General features: G+C 43.2%; 1 protein-coding gene across 6 annotated transcripts in view; it reads right to left on the reverse strand.

The window, feature by feature from the left end:
* CELF2 (CUGBP Elav-like family member 2) overlaps positions 1–27,580 on the reverse strand; it is an 829,377-nt gene that overhangs the window by 209,649 nt on the left and 592,148 nt on the right. The window lies entirely within an intron of this gene.

Here is a 27,580-nt window from a genome sequence, read left to right on the forward strand (position 1 = left end):
TATCCCTTGCACCCGGCAAAAGTGCCTGACACACAAGGGCTCAAAGGATGTTTGCTGACCTGAACGAACCTCTCCCTTGGCCTGTAGAATCAGCAGCGTACCTGGCTCCAACCAAATTCTGCATGGTCGGGAAAATTAGCTGCTGGTGAACTGCAGCATAAAAAAGGAATAGAATGGATTGGGGCAGTGTTACATGACTGTATACAATGATCACAATTCATTAAACCGAACTGCATGTAAATAATACCTTAATAAACAAAAAAGAGGAGGAAAAAAAATCCAACCGTCAAGTAAGTAGCTTGGTCAGGATGTGAACCCAGATATACCCATCCTGTTTGATCTTTACGGATGCTGAAGGCAGCTTCATGCATCTATTAGCCATTGGCATTTCTTCTTCTGTGAAAGGCCTATTTGTATCCCTTGCCCATTTCTTTATTGGGGTTTTGGATTTTTAAAATATAATTTATGGAGAAAAATTTTAAATATTAAAATATTTTAACTTTGTCAATAAAAAGAAACTAAAGATTTATAGTGCAAACATGACATTTCTGAACACGACATTTCTCCTAAAATGGATAAGTTATTAATGGTTAGATTATGTGAGAGGGAACCATACATCTGATTGGTGTTTGAATAGAATTTTTTTTCTCTTAAACAATTTTTTTAAAGTGCTATGAAAGGGTCCATGAAGAAAGTGCTTGGTAGCTGGTTGACAGCAACTGTCCCTCAAGGAAGACAGGTGGAGGTAAAGGAAAACCTGACTTTCAGGAAGCAGGTCCACTGAATTTCCCCAGCTTGATTTATTGCCCTATTTTATCAGACCCTCCTAAATTTACCTGTTCAAGTTTACTCGAGATATCGCAAGTTTCAGGGGAAAAAAACCACACCTCTGGACCATCACACCTTCATTAACTCAGGGAGACGGAAGGTGTCAAGGTTACGACCCTGCTGTTCTGGCACATCTTCTTATTGAAAAATCACGGGTTCCCATCTAGCTTCAGCCTCGTTTATGTATCTGGTCAACCGGAGGGCACCCCAGGCAAGTGCCTTGAGCAGCCTGTTCTGAGCATCTCCACTCACCTTTCCTGATAAAGTCACCCTCGGAGACAGGTAGGGGACCAGAGCTCCTCCATCCTCATTTCACAGAGAGTGACAGAGCAGTTAAGTGACTTGCAAAAGGTCAAACAACCAGGTGCTGGTCAGGACAAAAATAGAATCGGGGTTTGCTGACCTCCTTGTCTCCTGCTCAAGTGATTCAAGGACAAGAGCAGTTGATTCCTGAGCCGTAAAATAACATGACAAGCTTTTGATCTTCTCATCCTCGGACAGGATGAGCTAAGGCATGGAGCTGGTTTAACGTTGCTCTTGGACATACAAATGAGAGGCTGCTGAATTGGTGGGGAAAATCCAAGGCCAAGAATCCAAAAGTGAGTAACTTCAGCTTTCTCACTGGCTAGCTCTAATGTTATGTAAAAATCAGGGGCTACTGTGCCTCAGTTTTTCTCTCTGTGAAATGGGGACACTGCAAACTATTTCTTGAATATACTAATCTTCTAACAGAAGTACCTTACCTTAGGAGTGCTGTGACTCAAAGCTTCGGGAATGGAAGAGATGAATATGGTTTGGGGGGGGGGGCATGACCCTTGCAGTGAAAACAAGAAAGAAGAGAAGGCAACATTGTGAAAACACTACACTGCACCTTGGATTAAGACTGAGAACAGGAAGAAGGAAGAAGCACACATTTAAATGGGGCTCACTTATCATGCAACTGGGCCACAAGCCCTGGGTTTGGACGTCGCTAAAATACATCCCCTTTGCTGGGCACATCGGGCTTGACACAAGACCTTGTTTCATTCACAGACATGCTTATACTTCTGTAAAACTGCAAAAAAAAAATAGCTTTTAATTACTATTTGTAGAGCATCGAAGACAATTAAATGCTTGTGATTACCCTTTTGTTTTTTAAAAACACAGAACCAGAGAATAAACATTTCTGTACAGCCATCAGAGCAAAATGCCTTTTGAGGCAGAATGCTCTGAATACATTCTGCCTTATAAAAAATGTATAAAAGGATAGCACAGAAAAGGGCTGTGAGGCGTGACACGGCCCCATCATGCTCTGCATGCCTGAGTTAGCCGGTACAAGATCAGAACCAGAAGCAGAGATGAACGCCACTCAACCAGAGCCCGAGGCTGGGAGGTCCAGCATGGCATCGCCTGGGGTCAGTGGCGGAGCCGCTCCAAGGCACGCTCTCTGGAGAGTCATCCAGTTTAAAAATATTTGGGCCAACGTGTTATCACCTGGAATGGAGACTCTGTCCCCCATTTTAATGTGAACAGGGATCATGTTCATTTCATGATACTATCACATCCGCAGTCATTGTTGTGATCACGACTATCAAAAAGAGTTAAACAGAAACCCCCAATAGGTTGTACAGCATGACCTCCAATGACACCCAGGTCTCCAGGTGGCCTCCAGAGAACTGGCAGGGAGTAACAGGAAAGCTGGAAATCCAGGGAAAGAACGAGACCCCCTTGAGCGCTGCCGTCATCGGAGAACCGCGTGTCTTTGGGAATGACGCCTGGTCCATTTCTACAAGGCTTTGCATGCACAGAACATTTTGACTTTTGTGACATCACTGTACCCATTTGGCAAATGAGAGTCACTCAGGTGACTCTTCCCAAGCCATACGGTTACTAGATGTCAGCATTCAAAGACAGGTCTTCGAAACCAGCACGCTTGGTGTTCAGCAAAATCTCTTAATGGTCTTAAGATGTGAGTAGAGAGAGATGATATAAAGGAGTAAAATATGTTGGGTTAGAGGGACTCTATGGCTGGCTGTCAATGTGATTCACAAGTCGCGCCTCGTATGTCTTGGAGGAAGCATAGCTTAGTGGGTTGAGCCTGGAGTCTTGAGCCAGACCACCCAGATTCAAGCCCAAGTTCTGCCATTACCAGCTGTGTGATGCTGCAGTAGTACTTAATGCTCTGCCCCCCCCCCAGCTTCCTTATCTTTAAAATGAAGGTGATAACAGAACCTACCTCACGTAATTATTATGCAGATCAAGTAAGTTAATTTTTGTAAAGCATTCAGAATAACATCTACCATATAATTAATGCTGTATATGTGTCGGTTAAATCAATCAATTATTCTACCAGGATGTTGCAGGTTCTTCTCCAACAGGCATAAAGAACTTTCTGATGCATTTTTAATACAGAGACATCACCTCCCTATTACCTTGTTAAAAGTTTCCTTGGACTCATCCCGATACCCTTCTTGACCACATGACTGACAGGACACAGAACCTCTCTCCACATCGATTTTCAAAAGCAAAGCCATTACGACTCAGCATCCAATGTGTTCCCCAGACTCACCAGGATCACTCTTCTCCCCACAAAGCTTGGAAAACCACTGACAAATTTTATCAAATAATTACGTGGATTGATCCAAGAAAGACACTTGTTCCGCCAAAGTGGGCACCCCACCACCTGCTGTGCTAGTGCATCTGGCTTGAAACCTGCAACCCTGCTGGTCAGTCTTTGGTTACAGACCCCCAAGCCTTGGAGGCCTTATATATATGGTATGTAGGTGAACAAACATAGACATTGACAAGCCTAACAGACTCATCAGAGGAACTGTTGCATCTTAAAAATCATCAAGCTTCAAAGAGTAATTCAAAGAACAGAGTGCTGAAAAGGATCTGCTTTGGAGGAGACCTGGCCGTTTACTGCCAGTTAATTTGCATACGGCCTGGTCCTTTGATCTTCTGAAGGATGATCTATAAATTTCTGTGGTCTCCAGTTCTTGCAGAGAAGCAATTCAAATACATTACTGTAGAGCCTTCATTAAAAGGATTTTATCTGAGAAATGACTAATGCCATCCCATAGGATTATGGCCATTTAAAAAATTACTTGCTTTTCAATCTTGAGAAAGAAAAACGGAGCTGGAGGAATCAGGCTCCCTGACTTCAGACTATACTATAAAGCTGCAGTAATCAAGACAGTATGGTACTGGCACAAAAACAGAAATATAGATCAATGGAACAGGATAGAAAGTCCAGAGATAAACCCACGCACATATGGTCACCTTATTTTTGATAAAGGAGGCAAGAATATACAATGGAGAAAAGACAGCCTCTTCATTAAGTGGTGCTGGGAAAACTGGACAGCTACATGTAAAAGAATGAAATTAGAACACTCCCTAACACCATACACAAAAATAAACTCAAAATGGATTAAAGACCTAAATGTAAGGCCAGACACTCTAAAACTCTTAGAGGAAAACATAGGCAGAACACCCTATGACATAAATCGCAGCAAGATCCTTTCTGACCCACCTCCTAGAGAGAGACACGGGAATAAAAACAAAAATGAACAAATGGGACCTCATGAAACTGCAAAGCTTTTGCACAGCAAAGGAAACCATAAACAAGACCAAAAGACAACCCTCAGAATGGGAGAAAATATTTGCAAATGAAACAAATGACAAAGGATTAATCTCCAAACTTTACAAGCAGCTCGCTCAGCTCAATATCAAAAAAACAAACAACCTAATCCAAAAATGGGCAGAAGACCTAAATAGACATTTCTCCAAAGAAGATATACAGATTGCCAACAAACACATGAAAGGATGCTCAACATCACTAATCATTAGAGAAATGGAAATCAAAACACAATGAGATATCATCTCACACTGGTCAGAATGGCCATCATCAAAAAATCTACAAACAATAAATGCTGGAGAGGGTGTGGAGAAAAGGGAACCCTCTTGCACTGTTGGTGGGAATGTAATTGATACAGCCACTATGGAGAACAGTATGGAGGTTCCTTAAAAAACTAAAAATAGAACTACTATACGACCCAGCAATCCCACTACTGGGCATATACCCTGAGAAAACCGTAATTCAAAAAGAGTCATGTACCACAATGTTCACTGCAGCACTATTTACAATCGCCAGGACATGGAAGCAAGCTAAGTGTCCATCAACAGATGAATGGATAAAGGAGATGTGGCACATATATAAATGGAATATTAGCCATAAAAAGAAACAAAATTGAGCTATTTGTAGTGAGGTGGATGGACCTAGAATCTGTCATACAGAGTGAAGTAAGTCAGAAAGAGAAAAGCAAATACCGTATGCTAACACATATATATATGGAATGTAAAAGAAAAAAAAAAGGTTCTGAAGAACCTAGGGGCAGGACAGGAATAAAGACGCAGACATGGAGAATGGACTTGAGGACACGGGTAGGGGGAAAGGTAAGCTGGGATGAAGTGAGAGAGTGGAATGGGCACACATACACTACCAAATGTAAAATAGATAGCTAGTGGGAAGCAGCTGCATAGCACAGGGAGATCAGCTTGGTGCTTTGTGACCACCTGGAGGGGTGGGATAGGGAAGGCGGGAGGGAGACGCAAGAGGGAGGAGATATGGGGATATGTGTATATGTATAGCTGATTCACTTTGTTATAAAGCAGAAACTAACACACCATTGTAAAGCAATTATACTCCAATAAAGATGTTTTAAAAAATTACTTGCTTTTTTCTGTGTTTATCTTTTGGAGACTAGGATATACTAGCACAGCACCGGCTGCTATAGGGGAAAAAGGTCCTTCCTGCTTTGTCTCCACACACTAACTCTCAGAGCACAAATGTCAGGTATATTTCAAAGGAGGGTGGTGTAAGATGTGGAAAATCAACCTGTTTTTCACTCCACGATACGGTGACGAGACACATAACATCACTTCCTATGAAAATTCTATTTTTAATCCCACTGACAGCACCAAACTGGATTAACAGTGGTGAGGAGTTAACTCAAATCTACCTATATTTTCATCACGTATTTTGGGGTTTTGTTTCTTAAGTCGATTGTTTTTCCTCTGGAGCTCAGTTGAGTGTCAGCTCTGACTTTTTGAGTAGCTTTGAGTAATGGGATCAGCTAATGTTCTGTACGTGAAGCAATTCCGTACCATTTCGCTTCTCTAAAAATACTGCTGCCTGCCACTGGAGCCAATCAACAGTGATGAACAGCTACAGGGACAAGTAGGTCTCTGAATGTACTTCGGATCTGACAGCCCTTCAGCAGATACAGAGAATGGGTCCCTGCGACTCACAAACCCAGCTCCCTCCTAGGGCAAGCAAGTCCTTTCTCTTCCATGTGAGAAAGGGCAAGGATCCTTAATGATCCAATACGGTCCTCCCCCTCCCCCTTTTCAACAACCCAACAAATATCTGTTCAACGCCTGAAGTGTCTGGTTCTCCGCAGCTGCTGGGCTGGATACAAAAAGCTGAGTAAGACACACGTCCTTTTAACCCATTAAAAATCCGTTAGTATGAGGCTTCTGACTTTGTCTGAATTAATGTTACTCATCAAAACAAAGCTGAAAAAACTGCGTTTGTATGCACTAGATACATCTTTCTGCTCCAGTTCACTGACCTCCAGAAAGTCACGTGGTTCATCTGCATATTAGGTAATTGGCAACACGCAGGTCTCCACCCGTTGACGTAGGGCCACTTTTACTCTCTAGGTGTGTAACTGGATTCAACCACTCCAAAATGTTTCTTAAGTCTCTACTACGTGCCAGAAGCTACAGGCTACCTGTTGGGAACCCACTGGTGATACAAAATGGAGAGCAACATATAAAGTCATTTACCCATTGAATTGATGACCTTAAAGAAAAAGCAGATATAATTTTGATGCGTTAGTTATATGTTTTGGCTAATCAGAGCTTAAAAGTATATGCCTTCTGCCAAGATTACGGCATTTTCTGCTGTGGGTGTTCAGACTGGGAAATGGTATTTTGAGAGTATAAACATCTTTGTGAGGTCTAAGACCTTAGGATGCATTTAAATTTCTCAAGCCAAAAGAAGGAAAGGGCCGTTGCCCACCCATGATAACTAGACAGTCACTTATTAAGAACCTCTGCTTTTTCAAAACCCACTGCCACCATCCACTAGCTCAGCTCCACACACAGAGCAGGGCTTGGCTGCAATGACATTCCATCCATGTGTCTTAACTGCAAGTTCTCCTCTGATTATGAGTCAATGAGGGTGTAAGCTAAGTAAGAGTGTCAGCTAGTTTCCAATAGCCACGAAGTGACTTGTGACGCATCCGAATCTGGTATTATCAAAAGATTTGGTACAACATCAGGAACCGTCAAAGTGCCTTCAGCATGCTACAGACTTACTGATGCTGCTGGTTTTTCTCATGAACTTCCCTTCCCATCTGTTTTATCCTGGTATTTTACATAAATATCATTGGCCTACGATTCTTGTGGACACTAAGAGACTAGGATTTTCGTATACATATTTCTTAAAGGTCATTTTGATCATTATTCACTCTCTTTTGATTTATTGTTTTTACTCTCAATATTTTCTGTGCACTGGGCCCCTCACTAAGCGCTAGGACTAGAAAGACAAATGAGAAATGAATGGGGAATCCTTAATTGAGCTCTTACATCACATTTTTAAAAATGAAGCGGGAGAAACAGGGAGGAATGTGATAATCAGAGCATAGATGTGCTTCCCAGAATTGGATTTGCTATGAGCTGTTTTTGCCCAATTACTATTGTAACTGAGCCATCTATAATTCCTTCCACTTCTATTTTTAGTCTAGAGGAAGTCAGACACAAGATGTTACACACAGAGCCTGAAGCCAGCGCGTTTTCTGACAGCAGAGATTCCCTAATGTCCATCCAGATCACTATAAGAAAGAAGAAATCAAGAAGTGATGCTCCTGGAAAACGACGCCTGTCAAATCCATAACCTTGATTTCATTTCTAATGTTCCTGGGATGGCTGCATGGAGGGGACAAACCAGGACCCCGAATTGGGCACAAAGGGACCTGGCTGGGGACCCAGGTCAAGACAGACCATCACGTTTAAAAAGTGATTCTTAAGAATCCAGCTCCACCCTTTCTGTCTCTGGTTTAAAGAATTCGTGCTTCTAACTGTTATATATATAAGATGAATAAACAAGGTCCTATTGTATAGCACATGGAACTATATTCAATATCCTGTGACAAACCACAATGGAAAAGAATATGAAAAAGAATACATATATGTGTATATATACGTATAACTGAGTCACTTTGCTGTACAGGAAAAAAAATCAACATAATAACATTGTAAATCAACTACTTCAATAAAATAAAATTAAAAAATCCCTGCTTCTGGTACAGGACATTTATACCATGTAAACATCACTTCCCTGCTTCAGTATTCCACATCTATTTACAGGCCCGCATATGGAAGGCCATGTCTCCTGCCATGGTTACCTCCACCCCTCTATACCCAGCATAAATTTAATTAATGAGAAAAGTCCATTGGACGTTACCATCCCCTTTCCTCCACTGTCTGATACGTTTCTATATTCCCTTAACAGCCAATTAGTGACAGCATCCAGGAGAACGGATCCCGTAGTGGTCCATGCCCCCAATTCCCCACACACCACCTAGTGGTGATAATTATATTAAAAGTCATGATGATGCCGATGACGCTATTCTCACTGAATTTAAAACACCTGAAAAGGCCATTGTAACACTGAGTGTAACAGAATCTTAGTTTTCCTTTTGGAAACACTTCCCAAGACACATAAAGTGCTCCTATTACCTTGACAGGACTCATCAGGGCCTAAATTTAGGTTAGAATGCAAGTTAAAACCACCTATACTTTGAAATAGGACGGCACTGATTTACTGAGCAACGGAAAATTGCATTTCCCTGTTCATTGGCTTTCCAAATAAGGGGGGTAAGAAAATAAAGTATTTCCGCAGTTGCAGCAGAGGCTTCAGATATGGGCCACACGTGTGGAAATGCAATGCTTTTACTTATTGTGACTCCGTTTCAAAACTACCTTCCATCATGATTTCATTTTCACTAGCCTTATTTTTGTCTATAAATCACTTCTGTTGCCCAAACTTTGCTTGCCTCCCAGATGCTGACAGAAGAACTGGATATTACTATTGCTTTCCCCCCAATAAATACTGCTGTCTGTAGTTTACTGCCACTTGAATTCCTTCTCCTTAAATGAACAGAAAGGCATCTCTCTGGCTATCCACCACATCTACTTCTTCCTTCGCTTCTTAAAAAATAATAAACTAACAAAAAGCAGTAAATATAGCCCATTTCGAAACCTTCACTTCCATTACCAGTTGGAAAACTGATGAACCAACAGTCGATTCAACTAACAGCTCTAGTCCTTCTAATTCAAATGTGTATGTGGATAAAGTCAGAGTTAGGGATACACACACAATACTTCAAAAGGGATATCATCAATTTGTATTCATCTTTCTTCAACTCCTGTAGTCTCTGATTCTCTTTCTTGTATCAAATAACCCATCAGCTCAACCCATAACCCATTCTGTATGCATCCCTGGTTCATGATTGGACGCTTTCCACTTCCTGCTATACATCTTAAAGAAACGAAAAAGCTTACTATCCCCATGGGTGAGATGAAGAAGAATACGGAAGAGCCTACAAAGTGAGGTTTTCTTGAAAGGACATTAGCATCTAATAAAAAATGTGGTTTGGAGAAGAGGGTCAGCTCAGAATCTGCATGGATACGGGACATTTCTAAAATTTTGCCACGGTGTTTCATGTATATTTCAAGGTACAAACATGGAGGAGGCCCCTTTGAAAACCAAAAATGGACACAAGAAATCAACAGGTAAGTAGACTTTTAACAAAGCTACTCTGGGGTATCCCCCCAGTTCTTAGCGTGTTCGCTTTACAAAAGCCAAGCTTACCACACAGGTTGCACTGACTCTTCTTGTCAGAGAACAGGTCTCTCCTACCCCAAATGTTTGATTACTGTAAGTCCACCAAATTCATAAGATGCAAACTCTACTGCTTTATATGAGAGGTGGCTTTCTAAAATGTATTACCGTCTAAGGTATTGACTTGTTCTCAAATTGCCTAAGGAAACACTCTGAATTCCAATGTCTCCACCATAAACTCAGGGCATTTTGACTGTATTACAGACACAGCCCAGTAAGATTCATTCCTATGATGCTGATCCTTGTTCATCTATAACTTCTATGACATAAGTTCAGTGAAAGAGAGGATGCTTTCACATCAGACAGACGAGCATTTAGAATCCTCTTCAAGCCATAAACCAGGACCAGTTTCCCATTTAAAGAAAAATAAATCGTCTTTATAATTGAAAATGGCTTTCCTTTACAACTCTGTTTGGCTTTGCTGGGAAGAAAAGAAATGTCTTAGTTTATGAGGCAGCTTTCATTGAATGTGGAGCAAAGGAAAACTAAGCGGCTGCTTCTTAGGAATCAGCCTTAACTACACTGATGAACGTTCATCATTTACAAAAGCATCAGAAGAGTCTGTGGCTACTATCTTTTTAGCTATCGCAAGACAACCTAGCTAGCAGATAGGTAAGTTGTGCAACAGTTCTGTTAGGTCATTTTGCCCATCTTTAACACGGACATTTAGGAAGTCAATAAAACACCCAGCAGAAAGATGGAGATTACCCTTAGGAGGCCCAGAAGATTTCTGAGGGGAAAAAATCATTCCGTTAATAAATGCTACATATTATTATTTCATCAAAGGATTGCAAATCACTTCCAGATGACAGCTCTAGGTTCAGAAGCAGACAATATCATGGAAATGATTAGGAGCCTGGGGAGAGGCTGGGCACGTTGTCTTCCAATCTGCCAGCCCAGCTCCCAACACACCTGGCTGCGCATCCACGGGGCTGTGCTGCATTTCCAAGGGCCTCTCTGCCTTGTTCGCAGGGGTCAAGGTGTCCAAGCGCTCAGGGGTTACATGATCAGGCTTACGGATCCTGGACACGAGTAGAAAGAGCACTCGATGGCGCTCTCCCTTTGGCACATTTGCCTCTGGTATTCTGCAAGACGTGGCCCTTCGTTGGTGCACTGCTGAGAATGGCTGTGACCTCAGAGATCATGGTCAAGATCATACTGGCTGCCTTCCTGCCTCACCCAAGCCTCTCCCCCACCCCCCCCCCCGATTCTCTGCCTCAGGATGTTACCTCCCCTTCAAGTGCTTCTGTTTCCATTTCACGAAGTAACATTTTTATACCCCTCCCCCCGTTGAGAGGAGAAACAGGATAACGCAGGAGCCTGAGCAGGGTTTGCCCCAGACTTAGGGAGATGATGGGGAAACACGCAAGAGGCTGAATGGCTTCTGACAATTCTTTCTGTTCCATAGCATTTTTTTTCTGTTCCACTCAATGAGAGAGAGAGAAAGAAAAAGAGCGATTTTCACAGAGAAGCTTATCTTTGTAATGCATCTAAAGACATAGTGCATCTCGGAAGGAATGACGGTCAGATTAATTTTTCTGAGACACATGTTAAAATTGCAAAGCACCAAAATGCCACTCCTGTCATCTTTGCTCTCCAGCCTGCCTTGCCTCCTAGACTGGGAAGGAAGGGAGGAGGGAAGGAAGGGAGGAAGGAAGGAAGGGAGGGAGGGAGGGAGGGAGGGAGAAAACAAGAGAAAAATATAAAGTATCTGCACCCAGTAGTTAAGGGCAATAACCAGCCTACATAGCAAAACTGTTGGTCACCTAATGAGGTCACTCGAAACCCACGAAACTGTGACAGGGAGGAGTAGAAAGTGAGGCCGAAAACCAACGTGCTTTGCCCCTGGAGAGGCAGGAGGCAGCCTGGGCTAATTCAGAGAACACTGGGGCAGCGATGGAGGACACCTGGTCACAGCCCCCCGTCTGCCGAAATTTCAGACTCTTCATGTGAAAATGAGAGCATGCAGTAGATTACATGTAAAGGCCCTTTCAGCTTTGTAATTCTAGATGGAAACTCCAAGTCCAACCCCCAGGTGCATGGGGCACTGGGGTTCCTGGTACATAAGATACCCAAGTCTGTTTGCTGTTCTAGAAACAGAATCAGGGTCCTCAAACAGTTCCCGTGTATATGTGGTAGCTTGTTACATGATACAGGGAGCAACACAAATTAGGGGGAAACAGATGGATTATTTAGGGGATGGTATTATAGAAACTAATTCACCACAGGGAGAAACTGCTGGATCAATACCTCGTCACCATAAAAACAAAACAAATCCCCCAAACCTCCCCTCCAAATGCTGTCAAGGTCTAGATATAAAGTGCAGCCACGAAGCAAACCGAAATAGCTACTAGAAAATATTCGTGATCGCTCGAGACGAGGAAAGATTTCTTAAATATGATTTTTTAAAAACTCATAAAGGGAAAGGATGGATCTGCCTACTACAAAGGATACCACAGACAAATTGACAGGAGATATCTTCCATCTCTAAAGGTGAACAGAAGATTAATATCCAGACCACACAAGCGATCAACAAGAAAAAATGATAAGAAATACAATAGAAAAATGTGTGTAAAATATGAACAGGAAATTCATAGAAGGAAAAATCCAAACGGCTCAGAGGTACATAAAGAGACGCTTGATCTCACCAGTAATCAGAGAAATGCAAGTTAAAAGGACAATGATACAGCTACCAGATTAGAGCCAGAAAGCAATACAGTGCCACATGGAGATGCAGGGTGACGGCAAGCCTTGTTCACAGCTTTGGGAGAAGCAACTGGATCCGTCCTTCTGGCGAACAGTCTCCTGCCTGTGGAGAAATGAAGTGGGCTCCTGCCCCGCAATCCTGAGAAAAATAACCCGCCAGCCACGTGCCCACAAAGCACCATACGAGGACATGTATGTTCATCAGAGCAGGATTTGGAATGTCTGGGAATTGGAGGCAGCTACGGGTGACTAGTACTAGGAGAATGAATAAATAAAACCATGGAAAGTTTACAGGATGGTATATACCACGTGGCAGCCAGAAGCGAGGAATACGATGCATACCCACAACCTAAGCAGCTCTAAAAGCAGCACTGACTGAAAGGAAAAGAGGAACCGCAATCTATACTCCCATGGATGTATGTATTATGAGTCATTCATGCAGGTAAATATTTTTCAAGGACACACATACATCTAAAGAAATGTTGAATGCATTACAGTGGTAACCTCTGAAGGGGATGGGGACGGGGGCGAAGGGGGCAAACAGAATGAAACAAAAGGGTTCTTGAGTGGCCTGATATGACGGTGATGCGCCATGAACGTGGGGAATGACGCTATGAACCACCTCTGGGCACCTGAATGGGAAGGACGGGGCGGGGGGCGGCGGGGGGCAGGAAGCCAGCTGAGGCGGGGAGGGGTCTCTTGCTTCTTGTGAAAAGTGCAAGGTGGACACGATCAAGGGCGAAAAAGCCAAAACACCAGGCTAAAAGACTTTCCAAAGAGGACACATGAAAGGAGTGAGATATCGTAACTTCTAGAAACATGTGTCTGCTTAAAATAGAGTGTGACATTCAATAAGTATTTAGGAAATGCTTGAGATTGTAGGAAGTTGCAGAAATCAGGTCTTCTCTGGATATGCTGAGGTTCCTACAGCCTCTGACAGGCTGTCTGCCTAGACTCACAAGCTCACACTCAGAACAGTGAGGTGGCTATCGGTGGGTGGGAGAGATGCCTAGAAGCTCAGGGGAGAGAGAGACAGAGAGACAGAGAGACAGAGAGACAGAGAGAGAGAGAGAGAGAGAGAGAGAGAGAGAGAGAGTGTGTGTGTGTGTGTGTGTCTTTGTTTTTCTTGTCTGGGAGTAGCTTGATGACCTGGAATACTTTCCCTGGGAGTAAACCATGGATAAATTGAAAAGTCTGTTTTCGAGAACGAAGGTCACAAGCTGGTGGACCACAAGTCAAATCCAGCGTACACAACGTTACTGAATTAGCTGCCAATGTTTAGGTTTTACATCCAGTCTGGATTCCTGGTTCTCCTGGGAAACTGGAAAAATATGAGACAGAGGCCCCGCACACCACTTTTGCCTGAACCGCCTGGGCCGCCTTCCCACAGCAGCAGCTGCGAGCCCTCAGCTTTGCCGCAGGCCTCACCCAACCCTGCTGTACACCCAGACTGCTGCTGCTGGTCACTCGCTTCCAGGCAGGATGGTCTGCTGTGCAGCCACATGGGAAACTGGTTATCACAGGACTCATGAAAACAGTGTCAGTCTGAGCTTAAAACAAGCATGAGCCCACTTCAAGGGGCACTTCTGGAGGAGCTGTGTGCCCCATGGAATGGACCAGAACCAGCAGAGGCAATGGGGCAGGGGCAGGGACAGGAAAGGCGCCCAGTCCTTCTGTGTTTGGGAGACATTCAAGCTGATGAGGTTCCAGAACCACGTTTCGGAGAGTCAGCCTGAGTTGAGGAGAAGCCTGCATGCTGGATGGTCACGGTCCCCAAGGGCCAGTGCCCCTTCAAAGTAGATACAACTGTCCGTGCCAATCCTAGTTCCCTCCCAGGTATCATCTTCTCCCATCGAGGAACCATTTTGCTCCACCTAGCATCCCTTCATTGTGTCGTTTATTCATTTTCTCATCTTTGCTTAAAAGCTTAACTTCAAGTGCTCTGAGGATGCTGGGTTCTTGTCCCCTTCCCACAGTTCCACAGAAATGAAGGTAGTGCTTATGTTTTAGGACTAATATTAAAAGTGCCAGGATGACTAAGCTCTGAGTTTAAACCTTCTTTCTCACTTAACGTCCGTCTACAAAGTGGCCTTCTCAAAATTATCAGGACACATCTGCTAACGTACACATGTGGGACTGACTAGGACCTATGTCAATTCTTTGAAATAGAAAGCCCTGGTACCCAGTAACAATGTTCTATTCAAAGAATTCAGACACTACTTAGATATGCTTTGTTTCGATATATTTTTTTCCCATCAAAAAGGATCTGTACACGAACAACATACTATCAGTCAGGCAATGGTAAGGAAGAAGTCCATAAAAGGGTAGCGGCTAGAGTGTGACTCAGATGTAGCAGTGTAAAGAGGAGTCAATAAAGACCTAAACTTGGAGAGGAAATCCAAATCAAGTGAGGGAGCCCCCAGGCGAGATGGTATCTGGGGAAGAATGCTGCAGGCCAAGGGAAGAGCCTGTGCAAAGGCCCTGGGGCAGAGACATGCTTTTAGGTGTCTGCAGAACAGCAAGGCGGCTAGTGTGCCAGAGCAGGAAGAGCTGAGAGTGACTTACTGATAAAGTCCTATGGGAAGAAGAGAGCATTTAGAGTGGGGAGTGAGAAAATGAATTAGGTTATGGACACACACAGGTAGGCAGAGCCCAAAAGCAAATGAAGAGTCGACCTTCAGCGGGCAGTTGAAAAATACAACTGGATGTCCGAAAAGGCAGGGGCTGAAGATGTCATCAGAGGTCACTGGCGTTTAGAAGTAAACGAAATCCGGGCTGACTCATCCTGAAAGGCAACAGCAACGGCAGCTCCCACTTCTTCCTCTGTGCCAGGAAATGCGCTAGTTTTACAAACACATGATGTCTCTTAATCTCCACAATGGCTCTTTGAGATGGGCACTTAATTATTCCGTTTTACTGATGAAGACACCGAGCCCCAAGCAGTGAGCTAATTCAAGCTCACCAATAAAGGAAGCTGCAAAGCCCGATTCAAACCCAGATGGCACGGCTCCAGATTCTGTGTCCTTAGTCATCACTGTTGACGGTAAAAAGGACTATTTTTATTTTCCACCCACTGGAAATTAGGAGATAACTTGATTCGTCTGGACTTAAAGTTTTTACTCCTCATCACATAACCCATCCGGATGTGGATTTGCATCACTGTTTTAATTTTGCTCATCATGAAATCCTAGGGTTGGAAAGAAAAGGCTTGGTTGGCCCCAACTACATTTCAGCTGAACCTGGGTTTTCATTCTTTGATTGTGGACCCTCAGAGAAGGAGATTACAAAACTGTCACCAGGAATCTGTTGTAGCGTCTCAGGGTCCACAGTCCTAAGTTACCTGTGTCTGCCACACGCCACACAGGCAGTCTAGACACAAAGACGCACACTGATGCTAAGGTTCTGAACATCCTATCGTTTCCCCATGAGACTCGCATACTTATCGATCCCAAAGAGCACTACTGGAAAATGCACTGTCACTTGCGTTTAATGATTTTCTTCCCTTAGTACATTTGGTGAATTTTTGTCTTAGCTCAAGGTAATTTCTTATCGCTCATATTCCTGGTAAATATGTTAAGTTCATGAGGTCAACCTCATCAAAATATGTTGTATGAAGCTTCCTGGAAGCTGAAACGCAGATTTTTAAAAATTTATCCGAAGATTCTAAAATTTCATCATTCAAAGGATTATAGTAGTTTATAGCACGTGGCAAAAGATGAGCAAATAAGCTAGAAATACTAGAATAAACCCTTTAAAAATTTACTTTTCTCCAACTTGACATAATTTATGGAACGTTAAACACGTTATGATGCGAACAGTAGTCAAGATCAGTAATAATTGGACCAATGCTGCAGGCCAGATGCTAAGAGGGAAAGGGTGATATTGTCCATATTTCTCTATCTAAATATTTCTCACGCTTTGCTGAGTAAAAGCATGCTGAACAACTATGAACAGCACAACCCAAATTTCTCACATTTCAGGAGAGGATAAATTCAGGGGTTATTAAATTTCCCTTATCCAAATTTTAAAATACTTGATAATGTGTTAGCCTTCTAATCCCATATCACGTCCTAGAAGAGGTGGTTTTTTTTTTTTAATCTTTGGGACAACCAAACTACACTCATATGTGAATCTACCACTTGTTCTCTATTCACTGACTATTCGTTGGACTTCTGCTAAGGACCAGTTACTGGAGCCCACGATCTGGAAGCACCACCCACCACCACAACACATAAACATATACCAGGGGCAGTTTTTAACGTGCTGAGCGTTTTACATCATTTATCTCGGGTAATTATGATGACTCTTTGAGAAAAGTACCGCTATGATTCCCATTTTACAGATGAGCCAAGTGAAGTTCACAGAGGTCACATAACTCGAGCATCATACTTAGTTCAAGGTGAAATGAGGTTTCAAGCTCAGGTTTATCTGATCCAAAAACCTGTGCTTTTTTAAAAAAAAATTTTTTTTTAACAATCTGAATTATTATTTTCAAACTTTTAAAAAAGTTTTTGAGGCTGGAAAATTTCAAACAGATATGACAAGAAACACACCACTGTTATAAACCTTCATGTACAGTTCCCCAGGTTCAACACTTTCGATTCACCTGCCATGGCAGTATTCTGAAGGACCTCTTAACCATCAATATGTCTTTTATCAATACGTGAGCCTGGATCTCTAAAAGATAAGGGCTTATCATTAAATACATACCCACAGTGTCATTATCTCACCTAAAAATTAATAGTAACTTCTTATCATCATGAAATATTCAGTCACTGTTCAAATTCCCCCAATTGGCTTATAAAAGATTTTAACGGTTTGTTTGAATAAGGTCCAAATAATAAAGTCCATAAACTGCAATTGGTTGATATGTCTCAGAAGTGTGTTTTACTTTCTTTTTTTTTTAACATCTTTATTGGAGTATAATTGCTTTACAATGGTGGGTTAGTTTCTGCTTTATAACAAAGTGAATCAGCTATACATATACATATATCTCCATATCTCTTCACTCTTGCATCTCCCTCCCTCCCACCCTCCCCTATCCCACCCCTCTATGTGGTCACAAAGCACCAAGCTGATCTCCCTTGTGCTATGCGGCTCCTTCCCACTATCTATCGGTTTTACATTTGGTAGTGTATATATGTCCATGCCACTCTCTCACTTCGTCCTAGCTTACCCTTCCCCCTCCCGTGTCCTCAAGTCCATTCTCTAGGAGGTCTGCGTCTTTATTCCCGTCCTGCCCCTAGGTTCTTCATGACCTTTTTTTTTTTTTTAGATTCCATATATATGTGTTAGCATACGGTATTTTTCTCTTTCTGACTCACTTCACTCTGTATGACAGACTCTAGGTCCATCCACCTCACTACAAGCTTGTGCTTTTAAAAAGCACTAGGCTCTAAAGCCTCTTGTAAAGTTTTAATAAAAATAGACCAAAAAAATGTATTCAGTAGAAGCTTATACAATGTCACGGGAACAGAAAAAAGGAAAAATTTAGCTCTGGAAGTACAGGAAGCCATCAGGGGAACATTATATCTGAATTGAATCTTGAATGACAAGCAGAAGCTCAAAGACGGAAGCATGATGTGGGGTTGGCTGCGACAAGATGTGGAGTTTTTCAAATTCTGATAAACGGTTTTGTGTAGCCAGGTGAAGAGTGTATGCAAGTTGCCAACTAAGCCGTTGGAAAAAGGTAGGTTGGAGCTTCATTGTGAAGTGCCCTTCGGACATGCTAAGAAGGTGAAACTTCATCCAGTCGGCAAAGGGAAGGCAATGGAGAATTTTGAGTAGGGAGTGACATGCTGGCGCCGGGTTTTAGTTTAGAGGCAGGGAGGGTGGTTGAAGAGATTTCTGCAATCGTGCAAGGGAGAGTTGGCCCGTCCACGCATGATAGAGAAGAGGGGACTGACTTTTTAACATGTGTTTATTAGGAAGAAAAAATTGATAGAACTGAGGGTTTTATGAGCTGTGGGGAGTGAGGGAGAAAAAGGTGTTAAGCATGATTCTGATGCATTGCTTGGGTGATTTTCATAAGACCTCTGGGGAGAAATAAATTCAGAGGGGAGTTCTACTTTACGTGGGATTTGGCTGTCTGTGGAACAAATAGGTAGAGATTTCCCATAGAAAATTACTGAAATTCAAGAAAGAAGTGGGGCTTGTGAAAAAGATTGGGCAATACCCACAGTATGGACGATGTCTAAAGCCACAAGCGTGGCTGAAGTCGGGACTGGACGGGGAAGCGGGCCCAGAGTTTCAGAGACAAGTAGCAAACATCCCCCACAGAACTTAAGGGCAACTGCTTCTGATGCTAGAAGGAAAATCTATATATTTCAAAATCTTAAGACTCTTTAGTTAAAAACAAGGCACACGGAAGGAGTAACAAAGTTTAACTTGCCAAAAAAATCAATAGCACGTGCCTCTGTTTTATCTTCCGTGACAGCAAAACTTGTTTATACAGGGAAAGTAAAGTTACTTCAGGAACTGAGGTTTGCTGAGATATTTAAAAATTCTTACTTACCTCATACCCCCCAAAAGAACCAGTTAATGCCTTTTTCTTCCAATCAATGATTTTAAAACTGGCATATTGGGGGAAATATCTTGAAATCTACGAGGGTCTATTTTTGTCATGGACTGGAAAAGCTTTAGTAAACAACCATGGCTATTTTTATGAATTTATTTCTGCTTCTGCAGTGGAGTCACTGGATTCTAGTCTGATCTAAGAGCGAGCGTCAAACCTTCAAAGTCAGAAACTTCAGTGCGGTAAATAAAATCGAAGGAGGGCCGGTTCTTTCTACTCCGCCACTCAAAACCAGAGTAGCGCTATCAATAGTCCTACCATTATAATTAGTTCAATGAAGGGCCCCGCTGCTTCTATGTGGAAGCAAGAACACTTTTTCAAAAATACGCTTATTAAATCTGGACTATCACTTTATTAGAAGCGTTTGATGCTTTCTCCCAAGAAAAAGGAGATACATACATACATATATATATATATATATGTATGTATATATATGCTATAAAATCAGGACAGCTCAGCAATCATGATTATTTTCCTGTCATTACCCAAATTGTCAATGAAAGGAAAGATCATTATGACCCCATATAAGACAGAAAGAATGGAGCAATAAACTAGATCCATTTCCCACAGGATGATATTAAAGCAAAATTATTCCAGGCCGGGGAGACATGATGCTTGGTACGCAGAGGCTGGAAGTTTTTCTCGTGTGTCACAGTGGTAAAAATGTAACAGTCAGCCAGCCGGAAAGGGTGAATCCTTGCCGTGTAGACAGCACAGCTGATTTTCTACAAAGCAGTTTACGTTAGGATGTTGCCAACATCTGACTAGGCCTGAATTAGCGGAGAAAGCCGCGCATTTCACTCCCGAGGCTGTCACTTTCTCTGACCTGGAAATGCTCTCCTGTTTTGGGGTCTGTGACACACGCTGTCCTGGAACCCCACCCCTTCCCCCGACCTCCTGGGCTCCTCCTTCTCTGTCTCCCGTGCAGGCTCATCTTCCTCTCACCAGTCCTCGGGCAACCTCATCACACGCACGTCTGAAATGATTCCTGTGCACACACAGCCACAATCTGCATCTTCACCCAGGCCTGTCCTGTGACATTCAGGTCTGGACATCCAGTCTTTGATGCGCCATCTCCACTTGGATGTCTCCAAGTACTGCTACTTTCTCCGTGAACCTAAAACCTAACCCTCCTGATCTTTCCCCCGAAGCGACTAGCTCTCCAACCGGCTACCACCATCTTTCATTCAAGTACACAAGACACCCCGGGGCCAACATCATGCCTCCCTCTCTCACCCTCCACCCACAATCCAGCACAGTGCTGTATCGATTTCCCCTTCTAAATATCTCTCAAGTGTCGAATTAAAAGAAATGCAAGATTCAGAAATAAAACAGTGTAGAAACAGTAACAGTCTCACAATCAAACTAGACAGCACCAAAGGTATTCAGTGGCGCAAGTGCCTTCTCTGCCAGGTTTTCCAACACTTCGCCATCTACGTCCTAATGTGGATTTTGTTCCACGGAACGAAACCTCCCGTTTCCCAGAAGGAAGAGAAGAAAACCAGACAGCTGGTATCTGACGCCTCCCATTTCAACCAACACAGAAAGAAAGTTGGCTTTTTCTGGCCCCTCGAGGGTGCTGGTCACCGGGTCTGAATGGCTCTGCACGCTGCCAACTCTTCTCTGCTCCAAAAGGGTCTCCTGCTCCAAAATGCTACGGAACCTCTTTCTGGGCAGGAAAACCCTGTACATTGTTCCATTTGTGGATGTAGATTCAATGTTTAACTGATGGTGGCGTGTGAAGAATGGAAGGTAGGGTTGAGTGTCATCTTTCCTTGCCAGTATAAGGATGAATTTCACAGACTTTGGAAAGTCCCCTTCTTCTAGGCAGTATAATCCACCTTGATTTACTAGCAACTCCTATCTAGCCCCGCACAAAGAAAGCCCCACGTCACTTAGGAATAACGTGTCGACGCCCTACGAATGGAGAAGAAGAGAGAAGAATTACTACAATTAGCATCACCCTCATATGCGAGTCCCTAGCACCAACTTTTTGACCCTGGGCCATTTTGCGTTGTAAATATACACTGTGTACTGAAAAAAGTAGGAACACACAGTTCGCAGAACAGGCTGTGTAATATATAATAAACTCAGAATTCTACCACTGAAAATGGTGTCAACCTACCATTTATAAGAAAGACTGTCAGTGAAGAGAAATAAGATATTCCACGAAGAAAAGCCAAATATATAGGGGTACTAACACAGGACTGTGTTGAGAAATAATTTTCCCTAATCATGAGTAACAACGACTACAAAATTTCAGTAAAATTTAATTGAATACATGGGTGTTAACTCTCTCACTACTACCCAAAAGCAGAAAGAGAAGGAAATCTGGAATCCCACGCCCATAAGCTAGTCCGCTTTTTAAAATTTGTCTCCAAAATGTATTTGTCTTCGGCAGAAACCTAGTAAAGAGCCAACGAAGAGAAGAAAAAAAAAATTGACCCTAAGATAATTTTAAATGAGTAATAAAATCTGGAGGAAAGGCATGGCAGAATTTATTGAAAAGCAGATTTTTCTCCTTCAAAAATATTATTAAAAATATGAATGTTTTGGGGACTTACTGCCAAGTATGCTGTGTAAGCTCTCTGCTCCTCAGATATACCACACTGTCCAGTGTGATGCATGGGGGCTCTTCATCGTTTCCAATGAACAGCAGAGCTGCCTGGGCTCCATCCTGCTGTTTGGAAAGGTGAGGTATTCATTTCCTCATCAGGGCACACCTCGCATAGCCCTCGGTTTTTCGCACAGTTCCTTCCGACTAACACACACCTGCAGGTCCTATGAGATGGGACGGCTGGCAGTAAAGAGCTGTCACATTGTCGGCAGGAGGACGGTCCGAATTCTCTAGCCAAACTTTCACCTGAAGTCATCCTGGCGTTTCACCTAGCACAACCCTATTTACAATTCTGTCCGTTATCTGCATTTTAAACAGAAACCAACCTCACATATTCCCTTCCTGGACTGTTCTCTAACCAGGGGGATGAAAACAGGTGTGGGCAACCTGTCTGCTCTCACCCCTGGCCAGGCAGAGTCCAGCCTCAGACAAATGAGCTGCCCATCAGTTTAAAGGAATTAACCACTGATGAGTAGACAGAGGCCCCCAACCACAGAAGAGAAAGATCCAACAGACAATTCTAAGCAGGGCCTTTCCTATTTTCAGAGAAAACAATATACTCATTATACATATTTGTACCTATAATGAATTGTCTTAAACAGAAAAAAAATGGATGAGAGAGAGCCATTATAACAGTCTCCTTTCTAAAGGGCTAGAGGGGGCTTTCAGTGTTTGTCATCTCCTTATTCACTCTCTTCCTTATCTGTTTTTTTCTCTCTTCTCTCCTGAGTCCACCTCCCACCCTTCCTCTGTAATTCTTTTTTTCAAGGCTTGCTTCTTCATTTCTCTCCAGGACACTGGGGCCTGAGCTTAAGTCCAACTTCTGCTGACCCCGGGGGTGAAGGGGGCAGAGCAGAAGGAATCATCAGACACGTCCCTCTACTTGCTAAGTGGAGCCAGAGGCAAGAGCACCCTGGATCCTGACGCTTCACATTCAGAAAAGGCAATGCTTCCAAGGGCCTGTCTCCGTCCACAGCAAAGGCCGCTTTACTCACCAGCTTCTTTATCACAGTCCTACCTGGTGGTCCATGCAACCTAAAATCTACGCATGTAAAATACTCTTCGCCCTTCCAGAAGACAAAACTCGAAAGCTCCACGTTCACTGTCAAGACCTCATCACCTCTGGAGAGTGTTCATTTGAACAGCTGAAGCCCAATCACTGAAGGACAACACCCAGCTTTACGTGACTTGGTGTGTTCGAATCTCATGGTTGCTGGCAGGAGGGTGATACCCCAGAAGGCCAGAGGCTGGAAGAGAGACCCACTTGTGGTCAATTTGGGAAGGCCCATCACAGGTGATTACGGTAGCAGAGTTTATCAGTTGATCAGAGAGCGACCACGGTGAGGGGGTGGCCCTAGCAGGGGAACATAATATCAGAAACCCCCAAGAAACCCAGGTACCCAGCAGGATCCTCAAAGCAGGAATGGAAGAACAGGACACGCTTCACGTGGGCACCTGGTCACAAAAAAGAGAGGTAGGGACAGATTTCAGAACTGAGGCTGAATGTCCAGACGGTCAGTCAGATGACTTGAGACCTAGCCACTGAATCGGAACGCTGGGCTCTTTCCAACCTCCTGGTCCCAGGGTTCAGAGTTCAGTGGAACTTGTTACAGTGGGAGTCAAGAGTTTCCAGGTAAAGGACAAGAATGAAGTAGGTTGTTCTGTTGGGTATTTTCATTTCCCCAGATTTCCATCTCCTACCTACCACTCTTCTCCTAAACCTTCCCAACTAGAAATTAAAACCTTCTGGCCTTTCTTCATCTCTATCAAGATTAGACAAAGCACTTGAAAAGCAAAAGGAACTTCTTTATGGATATCCAGTCAAAAAGATGACATATAAACATTTTTAAAGGCAAGTTTCCTATGTTAACAGTTCAGTGAAGTAATTCTCTTTATGCTTCTGATTTTTATACAATACCCATAGGCACATCATGAAAATGCATGGAAATACCAGCCCTGCTTTTGTTGGGATATTTATAGGAGATATTCTAAATCACTAAATTGCACTGGATAGAGAAGTACGGAAATTGCCAAGTTCAAACTGGATCAGGAGAACTGTGCGTGGAACAACAAATACTCCTCAGACCACGTGTTCTGGAACCAGTGATTAAAAACTTCATGTCACTGTTGGCTTTAAACTCCAGTAGACTGGCATGCATCTGAAGACACAAGCTACTAGGACTAAAGAAATTCAAGCAGGAGAGGAAGGATTTGGTTAGTAATAAGCTTATTTCAGACCTCTTCAGATTAAGGTCAAGTATAAAATTCTCATTAGTTTCCAGTTTATGTAGAATAGGGCTGCAGTGATTTGAAAGTCACCTCCATCATCCTGGGCTAAGAAGGAAAAGAGGGTGAGTAGGTCCTACAGGACCCAAGGGAAAGGGCTACCTGTGGCTCCCTCATTTCCGACAGATCCTTGGTTAGAATTGCTTGGATCTGAAGTTGCTTCTGAATCATTTTGGCCTAATTCTTTGCAAAGGGGTTCCACGGAGCCTTCAATTAGCCCAGGAACCCTCTTTGATTGTTAACTGCTTTTATTTTCCATTTTATTTAAGATGCTTAATTTGTTTTTAGTGATTTATTCCTCGCTGTAATTAGATGTAGCGATTAAGGAGCATCTTTTCCTTGGCAAGGTAGTGTTCCTTGAACAGAAATGGGCTTAAGTCAACGGCACAGGGGCGGCTCCTAAACACGAGGATTTGCGACAGGGAAAACCACCCACCAGATTCCCTCTCTGGCACTTCAGGGATGCAAATGAGAGGGAAGACAAAGGAAGATGTAATTAGGAGGAGGGAGGCAACAAAATGGATATTTTAAATGCAGCGCCCATTCATAACACAGCGCTTCTCAAGAAAGCTGTTCTATTAAATCACCTTGCTGGAATGCATCATTTAAGCCTTGGCTGTTGAGAGCTAGGAGGAAATGCATCTCCTCCGCATCTGGTGCATTAATGCCTTTCGCATAAATGCAGGTCACCACGAGGCTACTTATGTGTCTGTAAAATCAGATCTGATATCAGCACAAAGGCAAGAGGAGATAAAAGGGGCTGGTAATATCCAAGAGTGTGAGGGAGATGCCCAGACATACTTTCACGACAGTATAGACTAAATATGGCAAACCGTGAAAGCACACTGGGGCTACCGAGGACATTTTTTTTTTTTTAAATAGTTTTACTCCGCAGATCAGTTAAAAGGTATGCATCCTTTTTCACCAGGGAATTTCACAAGGGGTTTCGTCACTTTCCTCCGGATTCTAAGTGTTGGTCTCCTGTTTTGTACGAATTTCATTTCAAAGTGTCTCCTGTCGTGATGAGTGATGATGAACGCTGACAGCCCCGCTTCTCCTGCTGGGGAGGATCACGTGTCTGCCTCTCACTCTCCTTTTCTGGTCTCCAAACAAAAATTCCAGCACTACCTCTTTCAAGTTGAAAGGCAGTGAGGCCCTTCCCCCGGCGGGGAGGCTGTTTCCAAGTGACAATGCCTTGTCACAGTTAAAATGTGAGCAAAGGACGGAGGCTTACGTGCCTCTGGTAAACCCCAGTGGCCCTGACCCTCTGCAAGGCATGGATTAAAACGTCCCTAGGCTGCATCCTGGCTGCAGGTAAACCATCACAAGCGAATGGAGAAAACAAGTGGACACTGGGGAGCTGAAATGTGGGCAAGAGCCATCACAGATGGCAACTCTGACGGTGCTGGGAGACCTCAATCCACATGACATATTCTGGAATCATGCTGCAGACAACCAGACAGTCTGCTGCTTCCCCACCGCCGCCCCCCGCCCCGCCAAAAGCAAGGATTCTCATTTGAATTAAGTCACAAACTCTGGTCAGCAAGTCTGCATGGGTGAGTGTCCCTGTGTGCATGCGTGAGCTTCTCTTAGGGTTGAGATTCTCAAAGCTTCTGGCCCACTGGCACAGGGAGAAACTCCATTTTGCAAATGCCCTGTACCAAGAATGACAGGGCAACGTGTCGGGGCCAGTGCCGATCTCGGTGCAGCATTAAGAAGAGAAACAGAAAATGAACGTGAGTACCATTAACAAGGCTAAATGCTTGATAGGAATAAATTACTGCCAAGATCAACAGCAAATCGAATCCAGTGATGACTCTACCCCAAAATATCAAAATGTAATTATACTGTTTTCACACATCATTATTTGCCATTTGGGGAAATGAGAATGGACACATTAATGTCCAAAATGATATTCAATTAAAACAAGTGCAGTGTATCCTTCAAGGTCTGGCACTAGGATGCTTGCCAGTGTCCCTACTCTAGGAGTTTAGACCAGCAAGTCTCACATATGTTTATCTGATGGTTAAGTTTTATCTGCCAGGGACAGAGGCTGCCTAGTGAAGATTCAGAAACCAAATGACCGACACCCTGGCATGAACACACGGTAGGCAGCCCTATCTCACAGTGCTTGAGACGCTCCCTTTTTTACCTTAAAGAATCAATCAGCAGAATGTATTTAATACAAAGACGTGGCTCTTGCTTTCCTGGTGCTTTTTCCCCTTCCAGAGAACATGTTTTCAGGAAAAGCCTGGTTGCTATGGAAGCTTTATTGTCTCCCACTTCAGTATTTAGAAGGTTGGAAAACATTCAGTCACCTGATCTGCTAAACATCCCCAAGTTCATTATAATAAGAATCAGGAGGAGACAGACAAGGTGGTTTCAAAAAACAATGTGGCTCTTTGCCCACAAACGGGCAGCTTAGTAACCAGACTCTCCGTAACCACGCTGACCCTGACACACTTTTCTTCCTAAGCTACTCTTAGAAATGACGGCATTTTAGAAGAATAACACAGAACCGTAGATTTCTAGGATAACAGGCGGTTTTTGTCATTGTTTTGTACTTAGCATAAAGTGAATGCTCTGGAATGCGATTCAGTCCGGCTGCTGGGTCTCCAGCAAGTTAATCTGCCATAAAGACACGTTTGCATAAACAGGAGTACAAATAAAGCACTGGAATGCGCAGAGAGTTCTCCAAACTGACCTGAAAAAAAAGAAATGGCCTCCAATCTACCATTTGGACGTCCAGCCTGAGAACCGTCGGACTAGCGTGTGGTCAGCAGGCTCTCATCCTAATACCATTAGCAGAAATGAACTGTAACCAATTGTAAGTGGCTACTAATTGCCCATGACAGTGATGGAAAATACGGACTCGACCTCAGAAGAGTTCATTTAGTCTGAGCGGTAGAGATGGAGTCTGAGCCTACCACAATTCTATCACAGGATGACCTTATTAATATGCCGTTCTGGGGGTCTAGCTGTAAAACAGCAATCAAGACATGAGTGGTAAGCTGTGACCACACTGACAGTTTGGGCCAAGTGAACTGAACTGACTGGCTGATTCAGTTGGGGGAAGAAAAAGGGCCCGGATAATGTAAGTAAAAAAGTTGTTCCCTAGTAAATTCAAAGTTGCTCAATCGTTTTGTATATGGAGATTTTTATTAGCATTAGGTTTGTTTAAAAGTTTGCCTGACACATTAGAACAGTTTCACTGTGATACCCCAATTTGATGACATGAAGGTAGCGATCTGTTAAAATTATAAAGCTGGGATGTGCATTATGGCTGTTGGTTTGATTTTGTAACATCTCTGCTACTGTTCTTCCTCCTCCTCCCCCCACCCCCTCCTTCCTCCACATGCCTGGTTTGTGCAGCATGTGTTTATTTAAATATTGAAATAAATTACAATCGATTCCCGTGTGAATTTCGCAGTACCTTTTTTGAGGACAGAGGAACCCGGAGGTTCAAACAAATGTTGGTTGTCAGGACTTTTAAGACTAAGCTCCAATCCCGGGAACAGTCCCTTGGAATCTGCACATTGACTAATTCCCAAACACCAAACTCTTGTCATCTGAGAAGCACCCTCTGAAGACAGAACAGGCCAAGTGTCCCACGAAATGA

Source organism: Globicephala melas, chromosome 2 (assembly GCF_963455315.2).
Source record: "Globicephala melas chromosome 2, mGloMel1.2, whole genome shotgun sequence".
Classification (NCBI taxonomy): Eukaryota; Metazoa; Chordata; class Mammalia; order Artiodactyla; family Delphinidae; genus Globicephala; species Globicephala melas.